We start from the raw sequence: 27,539 nt of genomic DNA, 5'->3' as shown, positions 1-27,539 counted from the left end.
GGAGTTGGGGTTTGGCCATTGGAGGCCCTCCCAATCTCACCAGGCAACAAGGCAACACATAATAGCAGGCCTCAGTTCTATCTGTTTTATTTTCTTTTAATATTTTTTAAAATATTTTTTTTATTGATTTCAGAGAGGAAAGAAGAAAGAGAGAGAGATAAAAACATCAATGATGAGAGAGAATCATTGATTGGCTGCCTCCTGCAAGCCCCCACTGGGGATCAAACCCACAACCAGGCATGTGCCCTTGACCGGAATCGAACCTGGGATCTTTCAGTTCACAGGCCGATGCTCTATCCACTGAGTCAAACCGGCTAGGGCTTTAAAAAATATATTTTTATTGAATTCAGAGAGGAAGGGAGAGAGAGAGAAATAAAAACGTCAATGATGAAAGAGAATCATTGATCGGCTGTCTCGCCCACCACTGGGGATCCAGCCCGCAACCTGGGCATGTGTCCTGACCGAGAATCAAAACGTGACCTCCTAGGCATAGGTTGATGCTCAACCACTGAGCCATGCCAGCTGGGCCAGGCCTTTGTTTTAGATCTTATACCACAGTGGTACTTGAGACAAGTCTTGAAAAATGCGTGGGGTTTCCCCGACTTTGGCTGGCAGCAGTGGCATTCCAAACAGAAGAACAAGTGAGAGCAAAGGCCCAAAGGCATAACACAACCTGAAAAATAAGTTAAATATTTTGAAGAAAAAACAAATGAAGAATTTCTTTCCACAGATTTGTGGAAAAAAACCACCAGTCTTTCTTTAAAGTTCAAAATATTTAAACATTAGAGCTAATGAAAGAAGAGAAGACATGTTAATTGAGAGCAACGCGATCCAACAGAAATAGAAACGGGAGCCAGAAATGTGAGTCACCTGTGTGAGTTTCAGTTTTCTAGTAGCCACATTTTCAAAAAGTGAAAAGAAATGGGTGAAATTAATGTTAATGATATAGTTTATTCGACCCACTATATCTAAAATATTATCATTTCAACATGTAACAATATAAGAAATATTCACAAGATGTTTATATTCTTTCTTCATAATAAGCCTTTGAAATCGAATATGTATTTTCAGAGTTATAGTATACCTCAATTTGGACTAGCCACACAATTCAAGCACTCAGTGCCCACACTTAGCTGACGACTACCATATTGGACAGCACAGATTTAAAGCGTCTTGAATGCGCTTAAATTTGGAACAAAATGCTATATATTTTCAAACCTGTAAATCAACTGCTCAAATAACAAGCTCACACAATTGAGTGTAAATTTTTTTTAAAAAAAGGCCTGGCAAGGGTATTATTACTGCACAAACTCCTTCCTGTACCCGTTACAGATATTACTTCTAGAAGCCCACACACTTTCCACTAAGTCTGCAGGCCTCACACCTACACGGAGTTGGCATATAAGAGGAGCCCGGGTCCCGGATAAAAAGGCACAGCTTTCAGGCTATAACAAATATGCAAATCTTCAGTCTCCATGACAGACTCAGCTCCAAACACTAGATTTTAGAACACTAGAAATATAATGCAATAGAAGCCGATTTATCGAAAGATCTAATAAATGATATTAATTGAAGAGTTTTGTATAAACATCTAAAAATTTTTAGAGGAGGGATAAAAAATAAATGCCATGAAGACCACACATTTCCCCAGCACATGTATTTTTTGATGAGGATAAAATTTTTAGATGAGGATAAAAAAAAAATGGGGAAGCTGATACAAGAAAACAATTGTTTTAATCACTTCTTATTTGCCCTTTAGGTGAGGGAGAGATTCCGTCTTAGGATGATGGGGAGCCATCATAAAAAAAATGGATGATTGATGGAGAAAAATTCAATTTAGTTATTTGTGTTTAAAAAGTAGGAAAATTTTGTCCCAGCTGGTTTGGTTCAGTGGATAGACCATCGGACTAAAGGGTCGCAATGCATTAGAGCCAATGCCTACCCTTTAATACCTGAAGTCAAACTGCACCTCTAAAAGACCTCCCTTATTTTTGGAATCCTGCAGAGAACACTGTGAGAGTTTCCCAGGTTTCCTTCCACCAATTTCTTCAGAAAGCAAACATAACTGTAGCAGAAGCCTTAAAAGCAGAAATGCAATGATTGCACACACATAATGCTGCTCCACTTACAAAATACATATTTGAGAAGCAGAAAATAACATCCTACCAAATTCAAGATGGTGTCTGTGTCCCCCCCGCCCCCCGCCTTCCCCCTGACCCATGTCTGAATTCTTTAAGAGATCCACTTTCTTTTCATCTATTTTTACATATCTGTACTTTTATTTTCTCTCAGTAGAAATTCTCCTGGCTGAACCTAGATTTTCCTGTCATCTTTAAGAAAATCCATTGCTTAAGAACTCACATTTCATGCCATGTATTGGCTAGACGACACGGGAAATAATACCCTTTGTGATAGAGAGTGATAGGAAGGAACCTAGGGAAGGCGAGTCAGAGGCCTTGTTTTCATTGTTTTAGTGTTTCAAAATGAAACACACACACACATACACACACACACACACACACACACACACACGCGCGCGCGCGCGCGCGCGCGCACGCGCGCAGGTGCATGCATAAGACAAGTTCTTACACATGTGGACTGTGACCTAACTGAGGAAATGTGATGCCCAACATGTACAGAATTCAAAGCATGGGACGGTAGTAGAAAGAGATGGCAGTGTATTCCAATGACCACAGTGCCTTGATTTACTGGGATGAGCACTGATAAGGCGCCATTTATAGGACTGTTCGAATATCTGGAGGCGATTGTAGAAAGCTTTCCTAATACTCCATAGAACACCTTATGAACCGGACCTACTCCATTTTCGGCTAGTAGGTATTTGAACTGCTTTCTTTCTGATCATAGAAAAGGTCTCTCTTGCTTGACTAACTTTTTTTCCATGAAATGTATACATTTCAGTCTGAAGATGCCCCGAACCCATCATTTTAAATTTTATCTTTGACATACCTTAGACCAGTGGTGGGCAAACTCATTAGTCAACAGAGCCAAATATCAACAGTTACAACAATTGTAATTTCTTTGGAGAGCCCAATTTTTTAAACTTAAGCTTCTTCTAACGCCACTTCTTCAAAATAGACTTGCCCAGGCCGTGGTATTTTGTGGAAGAGCCACAATCGAGGGGCCAAAGAGCCACATGTGGCTCACGAGCTGCAGTTTGCCAACCACGGCCCTAGACAAATAGGAAAGGGAAAAAAAAAAAAAAAGTAATGAGAGGGCAAGATGCTTGAGACGTTTCTGCGTAGGTCTCATTAGTGAGCCCGCCTAAGAGCATCCCCAGCAGACCGGGGTCAATAGCGCAGTGACCCTGTGGCCTGGCCAACACACTCCACTTTCCCCCCCCAACATTCTGGTTCCGACTAAGCAGCTCTCTCAGGGTTGGTACCCCCTTCACCCCCTACATTCAGGCCTGTTTTTACACAAAATGAAGCGGGATTTCTTCCATGTGCTGGGGAAACGTGTGGTCTTCATGGAAACACTGGTCCAGTTACATGAGCACATGGAGATGATTAGCTGTGAAATGAGGCTTTGGTCCACAGCCTCCCACCCCACACGAAACGCTCTCCGATTACAGGGATGGCGACCTCTGGAAGCCCCTTTTGTGAAATGACAAGCCTGCTGGTTTCGTCTTTGGACACAATGCCCAGCTGTGTGTTTTAAGTACAATTGAGTTTCATCGGCCAGACCAAAAATACTGCTGGTTGAAATGCATTCTGTAAAGTCCCTAGGGGAAAAGAAAAATAACACTAGTAGTTCCATAAATGAGGGGTAAATAGCACTATTATGGTAATTTCTGGTTTTAATGCTTTCAGCTAACACGGAAAGACTATGATTTGGATGTTGCGGCGGAGATATTAGGAGAAACACCTAGATACTTCCCTGGATGTGCTGCAGAAATGACAACGTAAATTGTGTGCAATTTCACACTCCACACCCACTCCACTGCCAAAAAAGGACACACACACACACACACACACACACACACACGCAGTTCATGGCCTTGTGAGCATGTGATGTGTGGCATGTATTTTATTAGAGGCATTTCTAAAATTCCCTCATTTAAGCCATTAAGATTGCCTACTACCAAGTCCAAGCTGCTCCTCCCCCAGCCAGGCCCCTCCCCACACTGAAATGAGATCCAGATTGTTCAGAGCAAAGGGGAACCCTGAGCTCCCCACTGGGACCCCTTCCCCCCCCCCCCCCCCCCCGATGTCCACATGCCCAGGAGAACCCCAGCTTTGTACCTCACAAGGCCAGACTGGGCTTCCACTCAGCGCCTGCGACCCACTTACCGGACTAATGATGCTGCTTCCTCCAACTTCTTGGGCATGAAAACCACGTCTGCCCTATGGGAGGGGGACACACAGGGTCTGGAAACCGCTGGAAGCCTGCCTGCTAACGAAGGCCCCGGGTCTCTTCCGTCTCTAAAATCGAGGCTTCCTGCAGAAAGGACAAGCGGCCTCCCCGGCACGGAGTCAGACGAGCAGGGAGTGCATGTAGAAAGGTGGAGTTCCACCTGGCCGCCTGGAAGAGGCCACAGCTGTCAAGAATCAGAAAATGGCTTTCAAAACCCTTTCTTGAGAACCAAGCGGGTCACGTGAAGAGCAAAGTAGGAAGCCATTTCCACTAACATGGCAGGAGTGTTTAACACGAATTGTGTTTGAAAGACCCAACCTGCCCATATTCATGAAAAACATCTATGGGGTCAAATCTTTTAAATGTATTATTATATAATTTAACATACTAGATCTTCCATTCCTGCCTCAGAATTTGGATACTCCTGAAATATCAGTAGCTGTCCCCAACCCACAGGCCTTGATCGCCTGATGGGGGCTGAGCCCCTAGGCTGGGATGGGAAACTGGGGTGAGTGGCAGTAAACATGGCCCCTTTCCCAGGGGGTCTGAGGGCCAGCTCCCTCCCTCCATCCCTCCCCCAGAAGGCAGGCTCCGATCACCTAGGCTGGGACGGGAACCAGGGGTGGGTGGCAGCGGATGTGGGAGCAAAGAAAGGAGGAGGCTGGGAGGTAGGGTGAGGAACCTGATTGCCCTGATCACCAGCCAGGCCTAGGGACATGTTCAGGGTGCGGACTTGATCCCCAAGTAGGGAGTGTGCAGGAGGCAGCCAATCGATGATTCTCTCTACTCATTGATATTTCTCTCCCCCCCCCCACTCCCTTCCTCTATGAAATCAATAGAAATATATTTAAAATAAAATAAACAAGTCCAGAAGATAGAAAAGGAGAGGGACGAGGAATGAATACAACTTACTTGTAGAAAGGGTAGTCTGCTTCTCCCAGAGCGGTGACATGAAAGAGCCGTGGGTTGCCATATACATTCTTTTCATGCAGCACAAAATAATTGTTAGCATGTTTGCCAAGATGCTGTACCACTTGCCTATAGAAGAATGAATTAGTGTGAATGTTCTAGAGGAAATTTTCCGATCTCAGAATTCTTAAAATCCGAATTTTAAGCACTAAAAGTCGTGAATTCTGATCACCATATCGTTGATATCCTTTGGGCTATATGTAGTCCAAACCTCAATCAAACTGCTTTAGAAATGAGGACATATACTGGGATACTCTCGGCCCTGCCCCTGGGGAAGCCCCCGTCTTCAGAGAGCTGCACTCCCAGGTACACTCAGAATCACGACAGCTAAAGGCATTTATAAAGTTATTCCTACTCCCTTCTCCCCCCCCCCCCCCCAGTAGTATTTGAAACACCATTTTGCTGTTCTGGTGTTTAACAATCTATTTATTCATCCTTATAAGCCAATTTTAAAATTTAAAAAGTGTATCTCTTAAAAACCAACTGTACCCAGGACTTCTCATAGAACAAAGCTAATTCATAAATATGCAAAAGGACTGAAAGTGGTTGAAATGAGACTTCACCTATGGTCTTTTCCTCCCCGTCGGTTGATACCCAAAGGAGAAGCTCCCCAATTCTCATGTTTACAGAACGACATCCGTCACACAGGTAATTACACATCCATCTTAATGCTTCCTTTTAAGTTTGCCCTTAAGGAGCCTGTGATCTTCCAAGTCAAGGGCCTCGGTAAAATCAATAAAATCTCGTCCTATCAGGCCACTAGCCAGATCATTTTCCACCTTTTAACAAGGCAGTGGTTATTAAATGCCTTGTTTGAAAACCCAACGGGGATCGCCAGACTTTCATGATGAGGATAATCCATCAATTGTACATGTGCTATCTTTTCCGTGTCTTTGATATGAGTGATAAAGTAGGTAATGGCTTACGGTTTTCCAATATCTAAACCTGTTCTCCTTTTTACATTGGGTTTGCAGCAGCGCAAAGGGGATTTCATGGCTGGAGGAGGCTTGTTAAGAGAGAAAGAAATTTGACTGTGGTGTTTCAGTGTGTAGGACACTACATTCGCTGCAACTTTGAGAACTAAGCTCTAGCTGCCTTCTTTAGTCTTTAACCCAGCGGTTCAATGACCAGAGATTCTGAGTCTGTAAATTTATAATAAAGGATGTCTTATCATAATAATTCAAGCCATACTTTTTTATTAGTTGTATTATTGCCCTGGATTTCTAGGAGAGATTAAAAATCTAGGATCATAGAAATTAAGAAGTGTCCATTGATATTGGACTCTTCTTAAATGCCAAAAAAAATCTCCAACAGCAGCAACAACAACAAAACAAATATACTTTTTGGGTGCCTATGAATATAAATCTGTCTTGAATACCTTTCTGGAATCCTAACCGCTAAAGACTTGTGTCCTGAAATCATCAGGCAGCTACCCGAATGACAAAAACAATCCATCACTTGACAAATGAACTCTTCTTCTCTCTTATTCCAGAGCTGCTTGATTTGGTTGGGGAAGTATTTTATGGTCATGTAGTTCCCGCTCAAGATATAATTCTTTTTATTGTTTCACATTAATGATGAAATTTAAAGGAGACTATTTCAAAACCCTCACTGCATTATCCTAAACTTACAGAATTAATTGAAAAATTGAACTTGATGTATGATAATTTCCAGTAAAGAGCAATTATCTGACATTCTACCAATTAAACATGACTATGAAGCAGTGGTAACAGGAGTAAGTAGGAGATGCAAGGTCTTCATTGATTCATATTCTGTTTGGCCTGGGTGTTAGAGCTTACTTCTGAGGTAAGGTTAAGAGAAGAACAGCTTACTGCCTGTTATGCTTCTATATTCTGGAATCCAAGCCTTGGGGCAATTAAATAACCTGGTAACTTGAGACAACCAAATATACCATTTGTGGTTTACCTAGTTTTAAAGACTTAAGAGTACAAAAACATACTTAACAATAGAATGTGGTGGGAGTAATAGTATGTTACTTCTGTGGCTAGATCATGAATGGCACTACTGCTTCAGCCTTGATCTTCTGAATCGCACATTCTGGGGGAAGCCAGCCACCATGTTGTAAGGACACTCAAAAGCCCCATGGGGATATCTACATGGAGAACAGAAGCTGGCCCCGGGCCAGCACACAGCATCCATCTGCCAGGCATGAGAAAAGAGCCACCTTGGAAATGAATCTTCCAGCCCAACCAAGCCTTCTTATAGCTGCAGCCTCAGTCAACATCTGACTGCCACTTCATGGAAGACCCTTAATGAGAATTGTCTGCTCAGCACACTCCAAAATTCCTGACCCACAGAAACCATGGAAGAAAACAAGGCATTATTGCTCATATTTGGGGATGATTTGTTATACAGCAATAGATAACTAATTCTTTCAAATAGATGGCATGAGCTTAAATGTGACCTAAAAGGCAAATCTAGCATAGTGGTTAAGGAGAGTTATTAGAATTAGGTCTGGGGTGGAATCCTAGCTAAGTGATTTTGCAAATTATTTCACTCTTCTAGTCTTGCTTCCTCATCTAAAGAATATGGATAATAATAGTACCTACCAACCTGGCTGGTGTGGCTCAGTTAGTTGGAGCATTGTCCCATCTACTGAAAGGTTGCAGGTTCAATTCCCAGTCATCACACATATCTAGGTTGTGGGTTTGATCTCCAGACCGGGCATGTTCAGAAGGCTAATGATGGATGTTCTCTCTCACACTGATGTTTCAAAAAGGCCTGATAACTCTCTGTCTCTCTCTGCCTTTCTCCTTTCTCTCTTTCTAGAATCAATGAGCAGATCCTCACGTGAGGATTAGGAAAAAAATTAATAGTCCTTACCTGTTATTGTGCCCAAGATTATACATCAACAGGCTATAGGCTATATGACCTCTAAGATCCATTGAAAGTCCAAAATTCTGGATAGTGTGTGTGTGTGTGTGTGTGTGTGTGTGTGTGTGTGAGAGAGAGAGAGAGAGAGAGAGAGAGAGAGAGAGAGAGAGAGAGAGAGGAAGAAAGACACAATTTATTTAGTCTCTTATGATTACTGGACCTGATAGGAACTTTAAGGCTTCCTTTGGGTGCAATATTACTTGTTATCAATTGGGATCAAATCATGTAAAAGCTCTGCCTCTCCTCCATTTTGGAGGGGAGAATTGGTCCAAGAAGAACGTTGTCGTGATAAAAATTACTGATCATAATCAATTTCTATTACAGCAAATTAATATTTGTGCAAAAGCTGAAAAGTATTTCATCAACCAGAAGGGAAAAAAAAAAAAAAAAAAAAAAAGCTTTATTATAGCCTAGCAGTGAGCTAACCCTTTTTTGCCCAAGGGACCAGGCAAGGTAATCAATCCGTGCAAATTTACTGCCCAAAAATGGCGGCTTAGAGGGCAGAAGCTTAGCCCCAGGGAGGCACACTGCAAGGCTTCATTCCTGATAGAACTCCTGGCCCACGTCGGCACTCCCCTGGCCTTTTAGCTACTGAGGCTGTGTTTTAACTTATAAAAACAAAGCAAACCAAAAAAACAACAACTATTAAACCAAACTTCTCTTACTGAGACCTAAAAATTCGTTTGGTCAGAAGTATTTTTTTACGTGTTCTGATTTGAAACTGTATTTCATGTTGTGTTTCTCTTGTTCTCTTTCTCGTTTCGGCTCTTCCTACAGTTTCTGGTAATCCTGGGAACCTGGGACATTATCATTCCACAGCCTCTCTCTCGCTCTCTCTCTCTTTTTGCCAATTCCAATTTGTTCTGAGTCCTGAAGTAAATTAAATAAATAATAAATGAAAAGGCCAGAGGCAATGGCACCATCACTCCACACACCCAGGGGAGAAGCCAGAGGTTGGGGGGAGCTCTCTGCAGAGAAAAATGGAAAACGGTGTCTCCGGAGCCCAATTATTTACTGTAGCTGCTGAAATGAGATGATTTATGTCGATGACAAGGATGTCCTGGAAATCGTAACCAACTGGTATAAAGTTAGATCAATTATTTAAAAAAAATGATCCTTGGACCAAAAAGAGCCCAACATAAATAGAAATTAAATGACTCCGGATTGTACATATACACACTGCACTTTATATGTATAGACAGGTATTGGCTGCTGAATGATTTCTGGATATTCTGATATTTAATTGGTAGAGGGTCAAGGAACTAAGAATATACACATTCTGTGTCTCAAAATTCAGAAGGACGTACAGAATGACTTGAGTTAGGCCACAGATGGAAGAGGGTATCAGGTTGCTGCAAGGTCAAGATGATAATAAAAAATTCTGGAGGTGTAGACAATCAGTTAAAGAAAAGGGAGCAATGTATCACATGAATGTATGTATGATCATTTATAAATATATATGTTATACTATCTATCATATACACAATAAAGCACATGCAAAAATAAAAACTTAGAAAGCAACAATGAATATATATATTCATTGGATGAATATATATATATGTGTGTGTGTGTGTGTGTGTGTGTGTGCATGTGTGTGTGTGTGTGTGTGTGTTTCTTTATATTTTTCCAACATTTCACCACTGATTACAAAGATTGCAAGATGAAGGTTACAGAAATAGGACTGGGGTAGGGCTGGCAGACAAGAAGTAGGGGGCATCAGGAACTGTAGACAATTTATGCTTGCCTGCAAACAATGTATGCTTGCTAGTACCTAATGCTCAAGCAAATAGTGAGTGGATATTAAGTACACCAGTGTAATTTCCACTCCTTCAAATAATACTTTATTGCTTTTGCTGTGATTGTCAAAGACTGTACCCATGGGGAGTACCATCCTGATTTCCCCCAGTCTACCACTCCTTAGGCTCCACTTTCCTGTTACCCACTTGGCAGCTGGGAGGCCCATCACTAAAGTGAATAAACAAAGAAAGCCAATAAATCCTACCCTTGATGGTGGCACCAACAGGACTGCTGCCAGGATTGTCTGTGCCCATCTGGGGAGCCTCGCTCTCAGACTCAAATCACCTACTCAGAGTAATTGTTTAAAGTGCAGGTATCTGAACTCTGTCCTTCCTCCTGAAAATTCTGCCTTGGCTGGTCTGCTGTAGGCCTGGGATTCTGCGTTTTAGACTTTGGACACAGTGCTGAGGCAAGGGACTGGCAGTAAAAATAAGGAAGAGGCTAGATTTCTGGATCCTAAATCCTTGGGCATCCATTCTTACAGCCGTAAGAAGTAACCCTTCCAGTCTTCAGTGGTGGGATGGAGGGCCCATGGATTCTATAGCTCCGCCCTTCAGCTTTAGAAATAGTTAACACATGGTCCCTAGATTATCCAAACAAACATCATGTGCCATATTAGTGGAAAAACAAAGACTATCCAATATGCTATCAAATCAGCATAGAAATCAAAGGCCCGGCTTGCATTATACAACACCAACAAAAACTGACAACTATCAAAGTACTTCATATAGTCAAAAATGGTTCAGGTGCCGAAACCGGTTTGGCTCAGTGGATAGAGCATCTCAATAAAATATATATAATATATATTTTTTAAAATGGTTCAGGTGCTGTACTATGTACTTTTTAGGGCCTTCATTTAGTGCCCAGAAGAGCCCTGTGAGTCAGATATGATCGTTCACACTTTATAGACAATAAAATCGAGATGTAAAAGAGCTCAGTAACTTGCCTAACATTATACAGATAGAAAGTGGCAGAGCCAGAGTTGGATCCAGGTGGCCTGACTTCAGAGCTCATGTTTTTAACTTCCTAATGATCCTTCCAGAAGCCAGGAATGACGTTTTAAACATATCAGATATTAGAACAGAAACCCCAACCCCAACTTGGCTAAGAATTTTTTTTTTTACCTTTAACAGACTTGGAGAAAAATACTTGAAACCTTTAATAAAAGTGAATGAGTCTACTGGAATTTTGCAGACCTATAATACTGAAAAACTACCCAGAAAATACTACTCATCAGGATATCTATTTCATCGATCCCAACTGGACATGTTTCAGGAAAGGAATTTCATAGTGCCTTAAATACTATAGGCTTCTAACTCACTCTTAGTAGTAAATGAATGCGTGAAAGAAGAATGAATGAATGATTAGTCATGTCAAAATTGATAAGGGAGAAAATAAAAAGAAGGATAGGGGGAAGAGATGTGAAACATATTGTATCCTAATCAAATTGCTTTATATTTTCATACAAACAATCCAAAGCTTAGGATATACATTTCATCACTCTACACCCGTGGTTGGCAAACTGCAGCTCGCAAGCCACATGCAGCTCTTTGGCCCCTTGAGTGTGGCTCTTCCACACAATACCACAGTCTGGTAAAGTCTATTTTGAAGAAGTGGCGTTAGAAGAAGTTTAAGTTTAAAAAATTGGGCTCTCAAAAGAAATTTCAATCATTGTCCTGTTGATATTTGGCTCTGTTGACTAATGAGTTTGCCAACCACTGCTCTAGACTTTCTCCAAGAAGGCAAGGATTTGGCTCTTATGACTATTATGTTTTCTTTTAGCTTTTTTAAAAGATGGGTTCTATGTCCACCTAAACCTTGCATCAAAGCAATTTCCAGGAAAGTTTGTCATTTTCTTTCCCTATTTTACTTACATCATCAAAACAAGTTGAAAGGGCAGTTGCAGTATGATAAATTCTTAGAACATTTTTGTTATACACACACATTCTCTAAGAATTGCTTTCACATAAGGCCAGAACATTGAAGTTTCTAACGAGAAATAATGATATTAGGGAACTATACTATTGGGTTTATTTATACTGGGACTCCTGGGCTTTGGACACACAGAAGTGTTTCACTCAGAGAGCATCTGAACTGCATGCAGTTTGTTCAGCTGATGCATTTAACTCTTAGGAATTTTCATCTGGACAGGTGCACTTCCATATGCTGGAGTTCTAACACCAGAGAATGTTTCTAGCATCTGGGATTCTCTAGGATCACACATTCCATGAGACTCTGAATGCGTATGGATGAAAGAGGAACATGGAAAAGTTTGCACCAGGTGAAAGTACCAGGGAATCCTGCACCCTCACGTCTTTCTCTGGGCACATTCACACCCATTCACACACATGCATAAACGTACACAAACACACTTCTGGCAAGAGTATGGAAGTGTCGCCGACACCGGTTTGGCTCAGTGGATAGAGCGTCAGCCTGCAACTGAAAGGTCCCGGGTTCGATTCTGGGCAAGGGCATGTACCTGGGTTGCGGGCATGGGTGTGCAAGAGGCAGCTGATTGATGATTCTCCCTCACCGATGTTTCTAACTCTCTATCCTTCTCTCTTCCTCTCTATTAAAAAAAAATCAATAAAATATATATTTTTTAAAAAGAGTATGGGAGTGTCCCCAGAGTTAGGTGGAGACCTTGGGTCTGGTGGAAGAAGGCAACTAATCAATATTTCTCTCTCATTGATGTTTCTAACTCTCTATCCTTCTCCCATTCTCTTATAAAAAATCACTAAGATAGCCGAAACCAATTTGGCTCAGTGGTAGAGTGTCGGTCTGCGGACTGAAAGGTCCCGGGTTTGATTCCAGTCAAGGGCATGTACCTGGGTTGCGGGCACATCCCCGGTAGGGGGTGGTGTGCAAGAGGCAGCTGATCGATGTCTCTCTCTCATCGACATTTCTAGCTCTCTGTATCTCTCCCTTCCTCTCTGTAAAAAATCAATAAAATATATTAAAATAAAATAAAAAATCACTAAGATATTATATATTTAGAAAGAAGATAAAAGTGTGAGGCCGAGAAGTAACAGATTTCATCTCGTGAGCCACATGTGGCTCTTTGGCCCCTTGAGTGTGGCTCTTCCACAAAATACCACAGCCTGTGAGAGTTATTCTGGGATGAGTCTGAAGGCATGAGGTTAGAGTCAAGGTTTGTTCAGAAATTGAACCTGCAGATATCTGTCACTGGTAAATTGGCTCTGCCGAGAGAGTTAGTGTAGCCCCGCCCTCAGTGATCCCAGTGTCCAAGTTACAGAGCCCCAAATCACAATGGACAGAGAGATGCTCTTTCTTGAGATAAATGTGTTGTGTTTGCCAGCACTTTGACACACACAAAAAAGTGCTGGCTTCATAGAAATCATTAGTCCTCTTTTTCTGCCATTGGGATAGAAGAAGGAGAAGGAGGAGGAGGAGGAAGAGGAGAAGGAGGAGGAGGAGGAGGAAAAAAAGAAATAGATGTTATAAAAAATAAATCCAAGGCAGATCAAAGCGGATGTGGCAGAGGACTCAGCAACTGCCACCCTCAAGTTGCAGAATAATCAAATTAAGAAACCCTCAAATAAATTGACTTCATTAGTCAGTGCTGTGCTCCAGAATATGAACAAGGTACATAAATTATGTCCCTTTATCTTTTTTCTTCTGTCCTCACAGGAGGATTTGTTTATTGATAGAGAGAGAGAGAGAGAGAGAGAGAGAGAGAGAGAGAGAGAGAGAGACATGGATCATCTGCCTCACATACGTTCCCAACTGGAATCAAACCCCAAGCCTTTCAGCATATGGGAGATGCTTCAATCAACTGAGCCACCCAGCTAGGACCGTTAGTTTAATTTTTTTATAAAAAGTAAACAATCTTTTTGGCTTTGATACTGGTTAAATCTGCCATCTGAGTTCTGAAATCGCAGCCTCCGTCTTCCTTACTTCAGCCTCTCCACCCCAGTTAACTGATCCCACCGAAGAGAAAGACGCTCCCTGAACACCGAGGTGAACGGGGCATCTGCCAGGAAAGCTGCCTTCACCATCAGTGGGCAAGGGGGCGGCCCCCGCAGCCAGGGTCCCCAGGATCTTGTCTTGTGGCCACAGGGAGGGTTTTCTCTGCCTTCTGGCGGAGCGGGGCCCTGACCCTCCTGACCCAGAGCTTGCTGCTGGGAACTAATTATGAATGTGCGGGGGGGGGGGGGGGGGGGGGGGGGGGGGGGCGGGGGGGGGGAGAGACTGGGCTCAGGCCAATGTTTCCTCAAACACTGTATTTGACTTTAACAATAGCAGAATTGACATTTGCAGCTGGCTGCCACATTCATTTACAAGGTCTTAGCTTATTGTATTCTCAGGTTAGAAATGTTTGAGGAGGCATTTATCATTAAAGCCGTGGCCTTTGCTCCTGCAGCTTTGCCTCTCGAGGACAATAACAAAAACTGCTCATTAAGAGAGGGAGACAACCCCGAGCCATCACAACAGGGCATCACTTCCTGTGGGCACAGAACAGGGGACCGGCTCCCTGCAGCTCCATGAGGCTTAGCGCTGGGAGCCCCTTCTATCCACCCAGAGCATCCGCCTAGTTCCACTGTTTTAAGAACAGGAGGGGAAGGAAAGGCATTATTCTCTTATAGAATAATAATCCAGGGCAGGTTAAGTGTTGCACAAAAGCAAACAACTCCTAAGTCTCTGTAATTGAAAATCCTGCGAAAGTTCATTTCTCAGTCACAGCATCCGCTGTAGGTCCAGGCAGCACTCCGGGCAGCCTGACAAGGTGCCACTCTCTTGTCAACGTCTCATCAAGACTATTGTCCCCTTGTTCTATCCAGCGGGGAAGAAAGCATTAGTCTCACCAGTCATTCCATGCTTCATCCAGTAAGACAGACATGACACAGCTCAACAGCCAAACTAGTCACATGATCCCAACTAACTGGAAGAGGGCAAGAAAAGAACACCCTCCCAGAAATTAGAGGAAGGAGAGCACAAGAGTCTATACACACACCTTCCTACACCTATGGTCCTTCTCAGCTTATGTAACACTCACATACAGTGTGGGATATTGTGTTAAAGAGGGATCCCTTTTCCTTTGTTTTTTGTTTTTTTAATCAAATTTGCTGGGGTGGCATTGATTAATAAAACCACACAGGTTTCAAGTGTGCAACTCAATAAAACATGATTTCAGCCCTGGCCAGTGTTGCCCAGTGATTAGAATGTCTGCCCACACATGGAAAGGTCTCAAGTTCGATTCCTGGTCAAGGGCATGCATCTGGTTGCAGGTAGAGGAGGCAACCAATAACTGGTTCTCTCTCACATATCTCTCTCTCTCTCCCTCTTCCTCTTCCTCTCTTTCTTCCTCTCCCTCTTTCTACCCCTCTCCCTCTCCCTTTCCCTCTTTTCCACTGTCTCTAAAAAAAAAAAATCAATGAAAATAATATCCTTAGGTTTCAGAAAAACAAAGATGGTCACTGGAGAGAGAGAAACTGCCGGACTTCAGAGGCAAAATGAGGAAATCTGCAGGAGCGGTGAGTGGCCAGGAGTCACGGAATATGATTAAAAACTGTGTGAAGGAACTGGAAGTGGGCCCAGAGGAGAGTGGCCAAGGACGGAATGCATAATGGCTTGGCATGAGCGTGAAAGGTCTCAGAACCAAGGAAGTCCCACCTAATAGGACAAGTCTATGTCAGAAATGCAAACTGAGAGAGAGAGAGGCCAGAGTCGCCTCCACCCGGCATGGCCCTACCCGTGATGAAATGCCAACTCACCTAGGCTACCACGATTCAGACACATGATTTAACGGCACGTTTCTTCTTTAGAAATGTTTCCTCCATTCCATAGAACAAATCAAAGAGACAGTGAAATTTGTCAGAGTTCTCTTTTTTCCCCTGGGCCTAAGAATTTTTAAACAATATGTAGTCCCCTCTAGCTTTCTCTTCTTCAGATGAAATAGAAGCTCTTTGTTTTGACCTTTACAGCTTGTCAGACTATTCTTTTTATTCTAAACTCTCGTATGATAACAAAGAATTGGAAACTCTGCAAACTCTGGCATCTAGCTGAAAGGGCATAAGTCTGCTGCTCCGCCAATGCGGTGCTGTTTGAAAGGGCAGATGGCATACTGGCTGTAAAAATACTTGCCGGGTGTGCTGTACATATGAGTGTTTGGAGGTTTCCGGGTCTGGTCTCTATAATTTTTGGCTTACTGAGTATTTTACTATTTCTAGCTAATATTAGAGTTGTGTTTCTGGTTGCACTTAGAGGTAGTGTGAGTTTGATTTTTTTTTTTTTAAAACACACACACACACACACACACAGTTTACTTCCCCCTAGAAACTGGTGATCAGGTCTCAGCTAGCAGTTCTACTGAGCCTCCTATAAAAGATTTTAACAAGGGCTTTTTCCCTCCTTTTGCAAGAGGTGAGGCCTATTGTATTCCTTCTCCTCACTCCATCATAATAGCTTTTTAAGTTATTAAGAAATCGTCACCATGTGCATTATTCAAGAGCTGTGACAGATCACTCTCCCACCATTCTAGTGGTAGAATGAGTGTTAGAAACCACGGAGGATGGGAGAGAGAGAAAGGAGAGTTTTCTTGGAACTGCCGGTGTCTGCAGCTGAGAAGTGACAGATGAGAGCCACCATACAGGCCATCTCCCCTCCCTCCCTCCCGCCAGGGTCCCTGGGAGTGATAGCGTTGTAATTACCCTGGGTGACAAAGGGAAGGTACTTGTCTGTCCGTCACACCTGGGAACGGGCATTGGCCCCGGTGGAAGTAGCCACTGCACGAGCAGGAAGATTTGGAAGACTGAAGTTCCTACACAAACGAGCTAGGGCTCTTGCCTCTTGGCACACTGCCCTTCACTCCTGGCTTGTGGGGCCCTCGTGCTCCTGCATTTGCCCACATGGCTCATGGCCATGTTACACCCCACACACAATGGACTAATGGACCGCAACTAGCCTGATGCGCTACCGGAAGCAGCCTGCAGGTACTACTTAAAGCATTGTCTGAAACCCAGAAGAGACATCTAGGCACCCTTCCCAGCTCTCTGCAGAGGCACTGCACACACTGATGAGCAAATTGGGAAAGCTGGATCCATTCAATGTTGAAATAAATCCAAGAGAATCTTCAAAGATTGCCTCGCAGAGTGGTTCGTGAAGAGCCAAGGGTAGGCCCTGGGAAACTCTGGTTTTGTGTCTAGCTCTGCTGAATCCCCAGCTGCGCACCTTCCAGGACTGGATGGAGGGAAATGAGCCTTTGGAAACGGACGGATAGAATTCTATCAAAATAAAGCTTTCTACCACAGCTCATCCTTCTGGGAGGGCCTCCAGAAATTCTTATTCCAGCGGTACTCCAACAACCCCACTCCCACCGGCAACAGAGAAAGACCATCCTCATATCTCTCTGCTAACAGTAGGACATCCAGGGGTCTACCTCAGTCATGAATCCTGGAGAGGGGTTCCACTGGCTGGTGCTCCATCTCAACCACTGGATGGTCTCTGCCTGCTCCTTGCATGAGCAACAGTCACAGAAGATGGCGGAAGAGATAGCTGGTCACCAGGGAGTAAGTTCCCACCTGCTGAAATGTGGGGAAGCATGGAGATTAGTTTTCTAGGGTTGCTGTCACAAGGTCTCACAAAGTGGGTGGCCTAGAATAGCAGAGACGTATTGTCTTACAGTTCTGGAGGCCAAGAGTCTAAAATCGAGAAGAAGGCAGGGCCACGCACCTTCTGAAGGCACCAGGGAGAGTCTGTTCCAGACCTCTCTCCTTGTGGATGACTTGTAGCTTTGGCTTATCGATGTAACTGGACAATCAATGGGTCCAGGCTGCCTGTGACTACTTGAGCCAATGAAGCAGAGACATGGTTGCCTCCTATATAAGCATTTTCCCCCCAATACTGCTGGCGCTATGGGAGAGCAGCTGGTCAGCCACAAAAATCTGCTCTGCTCCCCACCACAAGCCAGCTGTTTATATTGGGACGAAGATTACATGGGGAAGCAGGCAGAAGGGTATGCCAAATGGGCAGTTTACAGGTAATGCGGGCTGGGGATTTGCAAAGACCTGTGGGTATGCAAAGGGTTGGGTATCTTCTTCAAAGGGCTGACAGCTCTGGTTTCTACGAGGTTGTTAATATTTCCATGATAATAGGCAGCTCCCTGATGTGGAAGATGGACCCCATTTCCAGGTGAGCCCCCAAGTCCAACCCCCAGCCAGGTTAGAATGTACCTTCTTCAATCAGAACAAAACAATCAGAGTTAACAGAGTGTGATTAATATTTCTTACAATTATAGCTGGTCCCCAATATTCTATTGCTGTCCCATCATAGATAGTCATCTTCTATCTTTCTGTGTCCAAATCTTCCCTCTTAATGAAAGGAATGTTTAGGGGTAAAATAGGCAGGTTTAGGAAGTTTTAGGAATTAGGGGATCCACGGGGGAGAACTACAGGGCTGCCAAGCTGGGAGCTGCCCAAAGATATACAATACATTCACAGAATAAGGGAGCTGCCAGAAGGTAGCATTTACAGAATAAAGGAAAGGAAGCCACTCATTCAGAGAGGGAAGGGTGAGGCCAAAGGGAATAGAAAAACAAAAGGGAGAAGAAGGGACCATCATTTGAGGTTTGAGCTCTGAAGTTGCTATAGTGACCAACCAGAGAGGTATCAGGACACAGAGACCTGCAGCCTTTATCAACCTCAGAAAAGGGGGACTTAGTGGGACTCTCTCCCCTCCCCACGTGGGATTCTATGCTTGTTTCTCAACAATTTTCCACCTTTTCCTATACCACCTTTCATCTGTGCTTTCATTCTTCAACTCCACCTGAACGAGAACCTGAAAAGCCATCATTGCATCCTGCCCAGGGAACACCATGTGTTCCAGTTCCATTTTCGAGGTTCAGTAATAAGGACACAGTCATATTAGCATAGGACCCATACTAATGACCTCATTTAGCTTGATTACCCCTTATAAAACTTTATTTCCATATGAGGCCACATACTGAGGTATTGGGGGGTTAAGACTTCCACATATTGTGTGAGGGGGAACATAATTCATCCCATGGCAGTACACAACAGTTCTGGTTCTCATAATTGGGTAGTTGGTTTTCCATGGAGAAAATCCATTCACTATTGAGATAAATCCAAGAGAATTTTCAAAGATTGCCTAGCAGAGTGGTTAGTTAAGAGCCAACTGTAGGTCCTGGGAAGCAAACAAAAACTGTCTGCAAATCACGGGTCTGTCAGTTCCTGGTAAGCTCATCTCTCCCAGCCTCAGTTTACCCAAAGGTATACATTCACAGAGTACCCAATACACTGCACACTGAGGTGGATTATGGCTTACATTTTTCATAGAACTGTTGTCGTAGTAAAGTTGAAGTGAGAAAATATAAGTACAGCTTTGGTATAAAGGCCTGGGCCCATGCTCTAGGGCAGGAGTCCTCAAACTTTTTAAAGTGGGGGCCAGATCACGGTCCCTCAGAGAGCTGGAGGGCCGGACTATATGAACTACTAATTCCTACTGTAACACCTCGGCTGCGCTCACTGCCCAAAAAACCTGGCGGGCCAGATCAGACTCCTCTGCGGGCCGCCTGTGGCCCGTGGGCCGTAGTTTGAAGACCCCTGTTCTAGGGCATATTAGCTCTTTTTCAAAAAAAGGTGTTTCCCTCCCTGTTGAAAGAAAGACTTTCTAGGAAAATATATGAATACCTACAGGTATTACTTAAAACATTGTCTAAAACCCACAAGAATTATCTAGGCATCCTTCTCAGCTCCCCGCAGAGGCCCTGCAAACTATGGCGAAAAACTGGGTAGAGTTGGATCTTACCTCCCAGCCAATCCAGAGATTTATTGGATCCAGTCCGTCCACATTTCTATTTTCCAAAGGTATACATTCCTTTAATTAAAAAAAAAAAAAAAGTCACTGTATGAGTCAATAGATGAGGGGGTTATGGAAACAAATTACAGAGCTAATACAATGGATCAGAGAAATTGCTAATGTAATGAGATTTGAACAAGCTTTGGAAATGTTTCCTTATTTCATAACACCTAAGGTATTTTTCTAAACCATTGGTTGTTTTCAATAACCCCATTGTAAAATGAACTAAACGTGAGAAAAAGCAAGTTCAGCAGCAACTTATCATGTCAGGACAAATACACCTTCCTCGCCAGCAAGCTGTTTTCAGAGAAATATTCTATCCGGAATAATCCTATTTGGATTTTGCCATTTCTACAAGTCTTAGGAAGAGGGGCTTGTGAAAGAAATTGAGCCAGGAGGGGTTATGGATAGCAAAAGGGAGACAAGCAGATAGCCTTCACTGCTACCTACCGAGATACACAGAAAATATTTCTGGAGTTTTCATTTAATGAAAAGTATGGGAGACCCCACACCTCTGACTTCTAGTAAAATATTTGACCCTCTTTTTTTTTTTTTAATATATATTTTTTATTGATTTTTTTACAGAGAGGAAGAGAGAGGGATAGAGAGTTAGAAACATCAGTGAGAGAGAATCATCGATCAGCTGCCTCTTGCACACCCTCTACTGGGGATGTGCCCACAACCAAGGTATATGCCCTTGACCGGAATCGAACCCGGGACCCTTCAGTCCACAGGCTGACGCTCTATATACTGAGCCAAACCGGTTTCGGCTACCCTCTTATAATAAAATGTCACTGAAGACTTTACCTCCCCAACTAGTAAAGAGATACTATGGTATGGAAATACCTAAGGTCTTGCTTAGCACATAATAAATACTCAGTTAATGTAAACATGTTATCATTTCCTATGCAAGGTGATTCCTATGTCCTAGTTGTCCTGGAAAGTCCAAGTTTACACTTGTTGCCTCAAGAAAAATATTTATAACTAGAGGCCAGATGCACAAAGATTCATGCAAAAATAAGCCTTCCTTCCCCTGGCTGCCAGAGCCGCCTTTCTGCCTTCCCACGCTGCCCAGAGGCCCAGAGTGGCTGGGGTGGTGGGAAATGCCTGGGTCGTCACCATGGCGATGATGCAAGCATCGCACCCCACCCCCAGCCACCAGGCGCCTGTGTATGCAAAATAACCCGCCATATTTGTTGTGTTAATTTGCATACTCACTCCTGATTGGCTGTTGGGCATCGCATAGGTATGGTCAATTAGCATGTTACTCTTTTATTAGGTAGATGTTTGCTTCCACTTTCAAAAATGACCCAGTTTGGATAATAAATCATATGGCCTAACCCTAGTGATAAGCAACCTCAGAAATGTCTGTGAATATCTCACACACACCGAGGAGAGGTCCCCAAAATGGAAAAAATCCAGTGAGTCTCTTTGTCTAAGGGTTTGTAAATGCTGGCAGCTTCTTTGTCCATACATGCTGCTTTCTAATTGAATCCTTCCTCATTTTACGCCCCCCCCCCCCCCCCCCGTTTTGTTTTGTTTTTTAATTGGCCGGTTTTCTCCTTTCCTGGCTGGTATCAGCTTCAAAGCTCCCTGGGTGCTGCCCACTCCTCTTGTAAGATTCTGCTTTTTTCTTTGCCTGAAAAATTAACATTTTAGTGGTTTGGAGCTGTCTCTGCCTATCACATACGCATTCTTTTCCGATGGAACCTTTCTTAACTACCTCTTCTTTTCTCTAAATCCTCTCAATACTTTAATGAAATTTTAAAATAAATGAAATAAAGTGGACGGCAGAATTAAAAATCCATGTCCTTCACAGGAAGCAGGTAGGGGAGCAGAAGAAGGAGCAATAATAATCCCCCTTCAGTGGAAGGACCACGTGCAGATATTCTCAAAGACATTCATTACAAGTGGCCCCTCATTTTCACTCGTAATCTCAAGTTGAGCTCTCATTGGATTCAAAAAAATATATTCTTCCTCTGCTAAGTTAACTTTATAAGCCTTTTTAAATTTGGAAATATATAAAGACTTTAGAGGAGTATGAAGATGAAGCAGCCATCCAGACTAGAAAGGATACCAGCTTGGCCCTCTGGAGACCCGGTTCTCTGCCCAGCTGCTCATTAGCAATGGGATTCTAGGAAGGCATCTTCACCTCGCTGGGTCCCAGTTTCCTCATCCATAAAACGGGAGAGTTGGATAAGATGATCTCTGAGACTCGTTTCAGCCCTAAAATTCTGTGATCTGATGAGCCATCTCTTTTCAATTGATTAAAATGAGTGGTGAGAGATTTCCTAAAGTAAACAAGCCAGGCATGACTCCAATTTGTTTTCCCATTCTTACTTTTCATTCCGTTTTCCACCTCTGAGTATTTGCAGGGATGCAAAGGACAAATTTCTGAACTGTCATTAAGAAATGCCATCTGAAATCCTCATTTACAACGCCTAACATGTTGCCATTTTTAAAGTCATTTAGACAGAAAACGTAAAAGGAAACAGAGTCTGTGCAAAAGTTGACTTTGGTTTTGAATGTAGAGATTCAACGACCTTTAATTAGTTATCAGAAAACTTGTAAGTTGGAAGAATATCAAAGCAAAGAGGGGTTGATGGAAAAATAAACCCTATTATTTCTGCCATCAACTAAGGAATGGGTCAGTCCAAACCAGTGTAATGTAACTGGCGAGCGGGCGCCTTTGTGGATGGTCAGAATCACTCGGCATCAAATGACCTCATTTGTTGACTCAGTGGTTTAAAAGAAGCATTCTATTTCCCTCGGTTGTGCTTCAGTGTGCTCTCCTCCACGGGGATTGCTGTGGCATAAGATTTCAACCCAGTGTAGCTTCCTGGCACAATTTTCATCAGAGTCAATTATGGCCCACCAAATAACAAATTATTAAAGTTGTATCTTGTATGATGACTGGCAAAGTGAAATGATTTCAGTGACTTCACTTTCTTTTTAAAAATAATATACATTTTCTTAAAATATTACAACAGCATAAAAAATGAAAACTCAAATTTTGATGGAATAAAAAACAAATTTGTGCTTAGCCAGCATGGCTCCGTGGTTGGGCATTGACCTATGAGTACTGACCATTGAACTAGGAGGTCACAGTTAGATTCCCTATCAAATATGCACGGGTTGCAGGCTCGATCCCTAGTGTGGGGCATGCAGGAGGCAGTCAATCAATGATTCTCTCTCATCATTAATGTTTCTCTCTCTCTCTCTCCCTTCTGCTCTGAAATCAATATAAATACATATTTTTTTTAAATTTGCAGGGTTTTTGTTTTGTTTTGTTTTTATAGCATGGTATGGAAAGGGAGCAGAAAGTAGGGAATTAAAAAAAGATAGAAGAATAATCTGTGTATGAAATTTTTAAAAATAAATGCGATAAAGTGGATGGCAGAATTAAAAATCTATGTACCCCACAGGAAGCAGGTATTGGAGCAGAAGAAGGAGCAATAACAGTCCCCTTCAGTGGAAGGACCATGTGCAGATATTCTCAAAGACATTCATGACAAGCAGCCCCTCATTTTCACTTGTAATCTCAAGTTGAGAATTTAGGGTTCTTTTAAGAGCACTAATATGTGCCTATTATTTGTCAGACACAACTGGCTGCATATTTTAAGGGGTCCATTGCAAGGTGCCTGGTTCAATAATTACGAAGAGTTTCAAGATGACAACAGCAGAGCATTAAACCAAGGACAGGACCCTGTGCAACTGCACAGGTCACAGGCTCATGAAGTTGGCTCTGAAGCCAGGCATATTCACAGTCACATTGGCTCCCATTCTCTGACGGAACTGTACACTAACCCAGGAGCTGTGTACCACTCTCTAGGCTTTATAGATGGCCATTGAAGTTGAGAGTTTTACTGAGGTCAGTAACTTGTTAGAGCTCAAAGCTCCTCCCAAAAGGCCTAGCGCTTCTCACCACCCCAGACACACACAGCCTCCCCACAATATGCGGAGGCCAGCAAAACAATTAATATTATACTTGAATTTTTAGTCCTCCTTCAATCCGGCAAGACTCTTAATCATGCCCTACCTCCTCTATTTGTGTTTGGCTCATGGGTTTTTGCACATATAAATAAGTAGATAAACATGGCATTCATTAAACTAATTATATACTTTGGTCATTCATTTTCATGTTTTTGAAAACATTATTTTTCAGTGGTTGTTACTGTTTGGTGTTTTAGATTATTCTTTTGATTTATAAATCCCTGGCAATCTGAGCCTGATAGAGGACAAAAGAAATGTCTCACCACATTCATTTAAACTCTTTGCTAAGCACTGTGCTAGCCACTGGAAATAAGTACACACACATATACACACCTTTTCCCTCAAAGGTCTTACCGTCTACTAGAACTGACATGAAAACTAGAGAAAAACACAGCAGTGTAATAAGCACAATAACAGGGTGTGGGCAGGCTGGGCACAGACACAGAAATAAACCCGACTGAAGACTTTGAAAGGGTTTTCAAAGAACAAGACTCTTTTCAAAGGTGAGTAAAAGGTATTCAGATGCAAAACTGTGGGAGAAAATTTCAGAAGTAGGAACAAAAATTGCAAAGGTCTATTACATGCCAACCCTGGGGAAAGCATGCATATGTGGAATGAAGGCAGATTGGGCACAGACCATCAAGGGACCTTGAGTACGAAGCCTGGGATGCTGGCTTCACTCCTAAAAGCTTTAAGGAATCATTCTAGGAGCCAAATGGCAAAAGACATGGCTCTCAACAAGAAGACACTTAGAGATGGAAACCCGAGGCTTCCTAGTTAAAACCTGGCCCCGATCTTCCCAGCTGTATTCATCTCGGTTTTCCATAATCTTTATCTCACAAATGGCCTAAGGGTCCTGAGAATGAGAAGAACCGTGCTTCATGGAAGTCTAATAAGAATTTATTGCATGCCCGAATACCCCTCATAACCCCAGCTTTAGTAATGCCAGCCCCACAAGTTTCACCATGCAACTATAGGCACACGATCAGACCTGCGTGGTGGAGGGTCTTCGGGTTTGGAGGATCCAGTATCTCCAAAGCCAGAATATCCTTTGTGAGAATTCTGTAGGCTTAAGGAACCTCTTCTAAGTCACCTTTTACGCATTTAATCTAAGTCCTTCCCATTCAACCTATTAGTTATTTCTCAACCTTACCCCCTCGTATCTTGTTATCGCTGCCTGTCAGGGATTTGTCCTGAATAAGCATATGACCTCCCATCTGACCTCCAGCTTTAGTTCTCCTGTGCTGGAATTCACCCTGTGCCCGGCTGCAGGAGTCACACACACAAAGCACAAATCTGACCACTTCTATTTCCTGCTAAGATCTTCTTCATCCTCTACTTGATGACGTCCAAGTTCATTGACATGGCATGTAAGTCCACTCATAACTAGCTCCTGCCTACCTTAATTATCCCCCTACCTCTCTGTGTGCATTCCTCGGTGACATAAAACTGCTTGTGACTCATGCCTACACAGCATGTCTCACCTTCCCATGCTTTTCTCATTGATTCCCTCTACCTACAAGTCACTGGACATTATTTTCCTGGCTGATTCCGACTGACTCTCAAAGGATTGATTTAGTCAACATCTCCTCCAGAAAACTACCTTTCACTCTCCCTGCCCCAGCGACAGATGCCTCTCCTCTCGGATCCTATGCTCTTTATTTATATATAAAGAATTGCACCATCACTCATCATCACTATCACTTACAGATCCGTCTCCTTTTCGGGCTGTAAATTCTATAGGACTCTAACCATATCTAACCTATGCCCTCTGATGTGTATGTGTGGGCATATCATGGCTTTCTCAATCCGGGTCCCAGAATGAAAAGGAAGAAGCTAGGGAAAACAGGTAGAAATTCGTGTTACATGACCATAAAGGACCGTAGAGGAAATAACTTCCTGTTGTTCTTCCCTGCTGCTCAGCTCTAGAACGCTTAACGGATAAAGAAATTCCACAGAAAGCCTCGTGAAAGGAGGTGATTCTCGCTGTACCTTGGGCTCCCCACAGAAGAGGGTTTTAAAACAACCACCACCCCTCTTGAAAATCGAAAAGCAAATCGTTTTCCATTTCCCTGGACAAGGTAGGCCATGGGAGGCAATTCTATTAAGACAAAATTAACAAAGCACCCACAGCCCTAATGTGTTTAACTTTCTTTACCTAATGAGATTGTTCAAAGGCAACCATCCATTCGGAGATGGTAAGCAAGTCTCACTTGAGGTGGTAAGACAGCCAGGAAGATAAAGACTTTTTTTATTTTTTTATTTTTTCTATCGTTTGAAAGTATAGCTCAGGACTAATTGGAGGACGAGAAACAATCCCAGGGCCTTGTAAATTGCAACCCACACGGCAACTCCTAGCACAGTTAGAAGTCAATTAAGGGAGGCCCAGGATTAAGACGTCATAGAGGCTAAATTATCTCCCGCCAGCAGGAAAGACTCATTTCTTCAGCTCAGGTTCCTGGTTTTTGGAGCAGAAGTGGTTTCCACAGGGAAAGAAAACACAGACAATTGCGGGTTGTTAATTTCTGCAAGCTAAGGAAATAGAAAAGATTCCGATCTAAATATGTAGCCAGCTCTACAATATTCCTTAATTAATGAATTTATGTTTTAGACACTCAACTACAAATTTCAGATCTTCGGGTTCATTGGAAAGGTTAAAAATAATACCAAAACATGGAATAAAACACAACATCCTGTAGTTTCCTCCATGTTCCCCCCCCCCCCATTTTATGGGGTAAAATAGGTGAAATAAAACTTTAATCATAAGAAATAAAGTGTCAGCAGTGACGTTCACAGCCAATTTCTGTACTTGGAACCATGTAGCATGTTTCTGTGATATAATTGTAGGGTTTTGATTATGCAATAAAATAATTCCAACAGGAAAAAACCATTAGTGTGCAGGTGTGCTACAACGTTCTTAGAGAGTTTTGCAGGAGCTGGCATGCATCTGATCAATGCACTACCAAATCCCAAGCTTCTCTGCAGAGACATGGGGGTTCACATGGAAGAGGCTTTTCACACACCTGCAGTAATCCAGCAAACACAGAATGGGAGGCAAGGGGACTGGGAAGCACACGTCCCTCCCTCTCTGGATGAATGTCGAAGTGTTAATAAGACCTCACTCACAAAAAGGCAGCATTGTCCTTTGCTGACTTTGCCCAGCATAAAAGAACAAGCCACATTCTGACCTCACTGCAAAACTAAAAGGTATACCATGACATTTAAAATAACTGTGTTGTCTTGTAGAGAGGGGACATTCAGTCACTTGGTCAATAAACATTCACTAAGCAAGTTTCTTACGATGACTTTTTGTACTGGGCTTCAAAAATAAAGATGATACCTTGACTGGGCGGCCCAGTTGGTTGAAGTGTTGTCATGTACACCAAAAGGTTACAGGTTCGATTCCTGGGCAAGATATATACCTAGGTTTCAAGTTCCATCCCCAGTCAGGGTGCATATGGGAGGCAACTGATCAATGTCTCTCTCTCTCTCTCTCTCTCTCTCTCTCTCTCTCTCTCTCTCTCTCTCTCCCGCTCTCCAATAAAAACATATCCTCGAGTGAGGATTAAAATTAAGATCAAGATGATGTGAACTCAGACCTGTGCCTTACCTTATACTGGATACCCCAAGCCAGGAAATCCTTTCACTGGGTCTTTTCATGCATCACCCACATT

The 27,539-nt window shown here is 42.9% G+C and overlaps 2 long non-coding RNA genes across 2 annotated transcripts in view; both read right to left on the bottom strand.

Annotated features, from left to right (window-relative positions):
- Window positions 1-257: 257 nt before the first annotated feature.
- Window positions 258-4,735, bottom strand: LOC311612055. Its single transcript, XR_014793212.1, has 4 exons — window positions 4,311-4,735; window positions 3,420-3,742; window positions 1,389-1,512; window positions 258-673 (listed from the first exon to the last, which is right to left on the bottom strand). It is a non-coding gene; the product is annotated as an uncharacterized lncRNA (long non-coding RNA).
- A 557-nt stretch (window positions 4,736-5,292) lies between these two features.
- Window positions 5,293-27,539, bottom strand: part of LOC311612057 — a 35,229-nt gene continuing 12,982 nt past the window's right edge. The window contains exons 4-5 of the long non-coding RNA XR_014793214.1: window positions 19,822-19,890; window positions 5,293-5,412 (exon numbers count right to left, since the gene is read on the bottom strand). This is a non-coding gene — a long non-coding RNA (uncharacterized lncRNA). The remainder of the gene's footprint in view (window positions 5,413-19,821; window positions 19,891-27,539) is intronic.

Source organism: Pipistrellus hanaki (genome assembly GCF_964339955.1).
Source record: "Pipistrellus hanaki genome assembly, chromosome: 17".
NCBI classification, from domain to species: domain Eukaryota; kingdom Metazoa; phylum Chordata; class Mammalia; order Chiroptera; family Vespertilionidae; genus Pipistrellus; species Pipistrellus hanaki.
Note: the sequence above shows the minus strand (reverse complement) of the source record. Positions and strands in the feature narration are given on the sequence as shown.